Below are 6,321 nucleotides of genomic sequence, written 5' to 3'. Positions count from 1 at the left end.
TGTGGAGAGGGGCACACGAGCGACATATGCCCCGCAGACCCAGAGTCTGTCTGCTTTGTAGGTAATTCAAATAGGGGCCAAACAAACCAATATGGGAACACTTACAATCCCAACTGGAGGAACCACCCAAACTTCTCTTGGGGTGGAAACCAGGGCACTCAGAATCAATACAAGCCTCAAGCACCTCAACAGCAATATAGACCACCTCAGGTTGAACAACAAGCGAGTCCTACAAGTCACCTTGAAGACATGTTGAAAAAAATGATGGCTGAACAGCAAGCCCTCGCCACAACAGTGAGAAATTTGGAGCGTCAAATGGGACAGCTTGCCAGTGCTCAAAACACTAGACCAGCTGGAGCTCTTCCAAGTGACACTGAAGCAAATCCTAGGGCAGCCCTTAATGTCGTGTCGTTGAGGAATGGGAGACAACTAGAGGAAGTTCAGTCTAAAAAGAGGAAACATGTGACTTTTAATGAGAGGCCAACCACTATAGAATCAACATCAGAGAAAGCTAAGGAGCCAGAGAAACCAGCTGGAGAGGCGGTGGCTGAGCAACCCCCACAATTGGTTGCAACGCCACCACCTCCATCCCCTCAAAGATTGCAGAAATTAATAGACAATGCCGCATATAAAAAGTTTCTTGATATCTTGAAGCAGGTGCAAATTAATATTCCATTGGTTGACATCTTACAAGAAGTACCCAAATATGCAAAGTATATCAAGGACATTGTGGCAAATAAAAGGAGGCTAACCGAGTTCGAGACTGTGGCACTCACTGAGGAGTGCAGTTCCAGAATTCAGGGCAAGTTACCTCAGAAATTGAAGGATCCAGGTAGTTTCATTATCCAAATCTCGATTGGTGAACATGCTGTTGGGCGAGCTTTATGTGATCTTGGAGCAAGCATCAATATGATTACGCTATCTGTGTTCAGACAGTTGGGGTTGGGCGAGCCACGCCCAACAACAGTTATCTTACAGTTAGCTGATCGCTCCCTTGCTCATCCTGAGGGAGTGATTGGAGATGTGCTAGTTCAAGCGGGTTCCTTCATATTTCCTGCTGATTTCATTATCTTGGATTACGAGCCTGATCAGGAAGTCCCATTTATTTTGGGGCGTCCATTCTTAGCCACGGACCGAGCTATTATCGATGTCTGCGAAGGAAGGATGACAATGAGAATGGGTGATCGAGTGGAGGTCTTCAATGTTTATAGAGCACTCAAGTTACCAGCCCACTATGAAGAGTTATCCATTATCTCTGTAGTGGAGAGTGATGCCACCTCGTTAGTGCCTTATATGAGCCCTGTAGATCTTGTTGAACGAGTATTGATTGGGGATGTAGAAAATAGTGAAGATGAAATAATGGGGAAAATTGAGCAAGTACTGGATATGTCCTGCAGTTATGTCCATGGGTTTAAAAAATTTGAAGAGTTGGACAGGCCTGTCACTCTGACCCTTCCCAGGTCATCTATTGAAGAAGCTTCGAAGCTAGAACTTAAGCCACTTCCAGCGCATCTGCGCTATGCTTATTTGGGGAACTCTGAGACATTGCCCGTGATTATTTCATCCAGCTTGACCAGCACTCAAGAAGAAAAACTGCTCAGAATACTCTGTGAGCACAAAAAGGCCATTGGGTGGACTATAGCTGACATCAAGGGTATTAGTCCATCGTTTTGCATGCATAAAATCTTTTTAGAGGACGGACACCGCCCCAGTGTGGAGCAACAAAGGAGATTAAATCCCATTATGAAAGAGGTGGTGAAAAAGGAACTAATCAAGTTGCTCGATGCAGGTATTATTTTTCCTATTTCTGACAGCAACTGGGTAAGCCCAGTTCAATGTGTGCCCAAAAAGGGAGGAATGACTGTAGTTGAAAACGAGAAGAATGAGCTAATCCCCACTCGCACTGTTACGGGATGGAGAGTCTGCATTGATTATAGAAGGCTCAACAAGGCAACTCGCAAGGACCACTTCCCACTTCCATTCATCGACCAAATGCTAGACAGGTTAGCCGGGCATGAATATTACTGCTTCCTTGATGGTTATTCGGGATACAATCAGATTGTCATATGCCCAGAGGATCAGGAGAAGACTACGTTTACTTGTCCTTATGGCACTTTTGCCTTCAAGCGAATGCCGTTTGGTCTTTGTAATGCACCAGCCACTTCCCAGAGGTGTATGATAGCTATTTTCACCGACATGGTGGAAAAATTCGCGGAAGTGTTTATGGATGATTTTTCAGTTTTTGGGTCTTCTTATGATGATTGCTTGAGGAATTTAAGCAAGGTGCTAGCCCGTTGCGAAAAAAAAAATCTGGTACTGAATTGGGAAAAGTGCCATTTTATGGTACAAGAAGGCATCGTGTTGGGTCACAGAGTGTCTAGGAGCGGCATTGAAGTTGATAAAGCGAAGGTGGAAGCGGTTGAAAAATTACCTCCACCTATTTCAGTGAAGGGTGTCCAAAGTTTCTTGGGACACGCGAGTTTCTATCGGCGCTTTATTAAAGATTTTTCGAAAATTGCTACTCCTTTGTGCAGGCTGCTTGAAAAAGATGTAACTTTCAACTTTAATGATGCTTGCCTCAAGGCATTTGAAGAACTTAAAAAGAAGTTGGTGACTGCTCCCATTATTGTGGCACCTGATTAGTCCTTACCATTTGAACTTATGTGTGATGCGAGTGACCTTGCTATTGGGGCAGTGCTAGGCCAGAGGAAGGACAAGGTGTTTTATTCCATCTACTATGCGAGTAAGACTCTTGATGATGCACAGCTGAATTACACCACCACTGAGAAGGAGTTGTTAGCTGTAGTGTGCGCCTTTGAGAAATTTCGGGCATACTTGGTGGGAACAAAAGTCATAGTCCATACCGATCATGCAACAATCAGGTATTTGTTTACAAAAAAAGAATCTAAGGCTAGATTGATGCGCTGGGTTTTATTGCTGCAGGAATTTGATGTAGAAATACGAGATCGAAAGGGGACAGAGAACCAAGTAGCTGACCATCTATAGAGGTTGGAAAATCACGATCACGTGGAGGAGGGTGGCCAAATTAAAGAAGTATTTCCTGATGAGCAACTTTTTGCTATAACCCAAGACCCTCCCCCATGGTACGCAGACTATGTGAATTATCTTGTGAGTGGGGTACTTCCTCCCGAAATCCAATCTGAAGCTAGAAAGAGGTTTTTACATGATGTGAACTTTTACTACTGGGATGAGCCCTATTTGTACAAGCAATGTGCTGATCAGTTGATGAGGAGATGCATTCCTGAAAAAGAGGTGGAATTAGTGTTGTATGATTGTCACGCATCACCTTATGGGGGCCATCATGGAGGAGATAGAACAGCTGCAAAGGTGCTACAATCCGGTCTCTTTTGGCCGACTTTATTCAAGGATGCCCATGCATTCGTTAAGCAGTGTGACCAATGTCAGCGAACGGGAACAATCACAAGGAGGCATGAGATGCCTTTAAACAACATTCTAGAAGTTGAGCTTTTTGATGTCTGGGGGATAGATTTTATGGGGCCATTTCCACCGTCCAGAGGAAACAAATACATTTTGCTAGCAGTTGACTACGTGTCAAAATGGGTGGAGGCAATTGCTTTGCCAATGAATGATGCCATGGTGGTAGCTGCTTTTATGAAAAAGAACATATTCTTGAGATTTGGGACTCCACGTGCCTTAATTAGTGATGAAGGGACTCATTTTTGCAATAGATTGTTGAATAACCTTCTAGCTAAATATGGAGTTCGCCATAGAGTTGCTACAACATATCATCCTCAAACAAGTGGTCAAGCTGAGGTGTCAAACAGAGAAATCAAGCAAATATTGGAGAAGACGGTGAGTGTGAATAGGAAGGATTGGGCTGCAAAGTTGGATGATGCCCTATGGGCATATAGGACTACATATAAAACGCCAATTGGAGCGTACCCTTACAAGCTAGTTTATGGGAAGGCATGTCACTTGCCCGTTGAGCTTGAACACAAGGCATACTGGGCCATTAAGAAGCTGAACATGGACCTTGAGGCCGCAGGTGAGAAAAGACTTATGCAGTTGAATAAGTTAGACGAGTTCAGGCCGCACTCTTATGAAAATGCTAAGCTATATAAAGAAAAGATAAAAAGATGGAATGACAAGCATATCAAGCTGCGTCACTTTGAGCCAGGCCAACAGGTCTTATTATTCAATTCTAGACTACGGCTGTTCCCTGGGAAGCTAAATTCGAGATGGTCAGGTCCTTTTGAGGTGGTGAGAGTCACTCCTTATGGTGCAATCGAGCTACGAGCTTTAAATGGTGAGAGGAAATTCTTGGTGAATGGTCATAGAGTCAAGCATTATTGGGGAGGAATGATTAATCGTGAGAAGACCAAGGTTGTACTCGCTGATGAGTAAGCGTTCTGCGTCGTGCCGCGACATTAAATCAGGCGCTTGTTGGGAGGCAACCCAATTTTTTTTTTGCTTTCCTAGCTTAACTTCTTAATTTTTCTTTTAAAATAGGTAGAGTATTGCATTTTCTTTATAGGTATAGAAATTTTAGATATAATGGTGTAGGATGTGTAAATTGGGTATATATAAGGCTCGGGGGATCGGGATATTAATTCACCAAAAAAAAAAATTTAACGTGAATAGCGCCCAGGCCAGCACCCAGCGCTGCTTGGGGCGCCAAAAACAGAATGCTCCAAAACCCCAGCGCCAGGGCGCCAGGCGCCAAGCTGGGAGGTCCAGGTAAGTTTTTCTGATTTTTTTTTTATTTTTGTTATTTATTTTATTCTTAACCCATACCCATTTAACCCAACCCAAATACCCATTTACACTAATACTAATACCCATATCCCTCCCCAAACCCACCCAAACACAAACAACCCAAAACTTTTAAAATCTGAATAAGCGAAAACCACAGACCATGCCACTGCTTCTGCCCGCTTCCTCTCCAACACCTCATGAAAAATCCCCTGAATTTTTCTTTCTCTCTTGCACCCTTCCTCCAGGTATGTTCTTCTTCTCTTCTTCTAATTCTTGTTGTGTTTTAACTAGTAGATAAACATAATCCCATTCCAAGAGCCCTAATTCCCATAGTTTTCCCCATGTAGTTCTTATGCAATATTTATGGTGGGTGATTTGTTTTGGTTAAAAATTGTGTGTTTAATGTGTGTACGGAGTAGTAAACTAGAATTCCCTCTACTTCGTTGAAAATTGGGAGGGCCACCATGTTTCACCATTGTTGAATTATAAGAACACACTTCATGCCCACATTGTGTTCGTTTAAATGCTTGAACGAGGATTTTTGGTGCACCGGTGAAGTCTGAGTAACCGGATGCAATTGTGTATGCATTTGGGCTAAGTGTGGGGTGTATAGGGATACTTTACATGTTAGGGGATGTGGCTTTGATGAAGAACATGTGCTTAGACCATTGATCCTACATGTTGTATATTGTAGAATCTTGTAAGTTAGCCTAATTTAGTATAGTCTAGTAGTTGTGAAAGGTGCATACCATATGCCTTTTGCTTACCTTATTGTGAATTCACTTTGCCATAATGAATCATTATTGTGTAGAATGGGGAAGTCTTGAGTACCCATAGCTTTAAAGTGCAACACTTGTATATAGTGGATGAAAATTTTAGATATAGTGTACATTGTGCCTTCGGTTTTAAGTGTGGGGTCATTTCATGACTTGCACGACAACCTTAGGCATATTTCTTGAATCATTCTCACATTCATGTTTACTTGTGTTGCAGGATACGATGGCTCGTGATAGCACTAGCAAAGGCAAAGGCATTGGAAAGTCCTCCACCACCTCTCCGGCGACCAAAAAGCGCAAGCAGGGTGAAATCTCTTCACGGCAGCCCAAAGGCAAGTTCTTTTTTAGAGCGAGCGAAATTTTATCTATCTTAGTTCCTAATTGTCCTGAATATCATTGTATGTGGACTACTCTCTTGTGTGATGTGAGGGCATGTGATTCACAAAGGAAAGGTAAGTCTTGACTCTTGTATAGAGTGGTTTGAGTAAGTGCGAATGTGGCATGGTACGAAAGATTTGATTCTTGAGGTAAAGTTTGCTCACTACTAGGTGCAACTTTTGTAAAATGTTCATGGTGTGAGTCGTAAGGGAAAAGCTTAGGAAAGAAACCTTGTAGGATGTAGTGGATTGCTCGAGGACTAGCAAAGAATTAAGTGTGGGTGTTGATAATAGGATAAATTGTATGGTTTGGCCTACGTTCGGGCTCTAAATTAAGGATACTTATTGTTGTAAGTGTGTAAATAATGTAAAAATTGGCTCTAATGGTGACTTTTATGTTTCACAGGTAGTGTACTGCTCAAAAATGAAAG

The 6,321-nt window shown here is 42.6% G+C and overlaps 1 pseudogene; it reads left to right on the top strand.

The window, feature by feature from the left end:
• Positions 1 to 264: 264 nt before the first annotated feature.
• The window catches only part of LOC109210610, a 6,555-nt pseudogene continuing 498 nt past the window's right edge, over positions 265 to 6,321 (top strand).

This window comes from Nicotiana attenuata, unplaced genomic scaffold (assembly GCF_001879085.1).
Source record: "Nicotiana attenuata strain UT unplaced genomic scaffold, NIATTr2, whole genome shotgun sequence".
NCBI lineage: Eukaryota > Viridiplantae > Streptophyta > Magnoliopsida > Solanales > Solanaceae > Nicotiana > Nicotiana attenuata.
The sequence above is the reverse complement of the archived record's forward strand: the minus strand, read 5'-3'. Positions and strand labels throughout refer to the sequence as shown.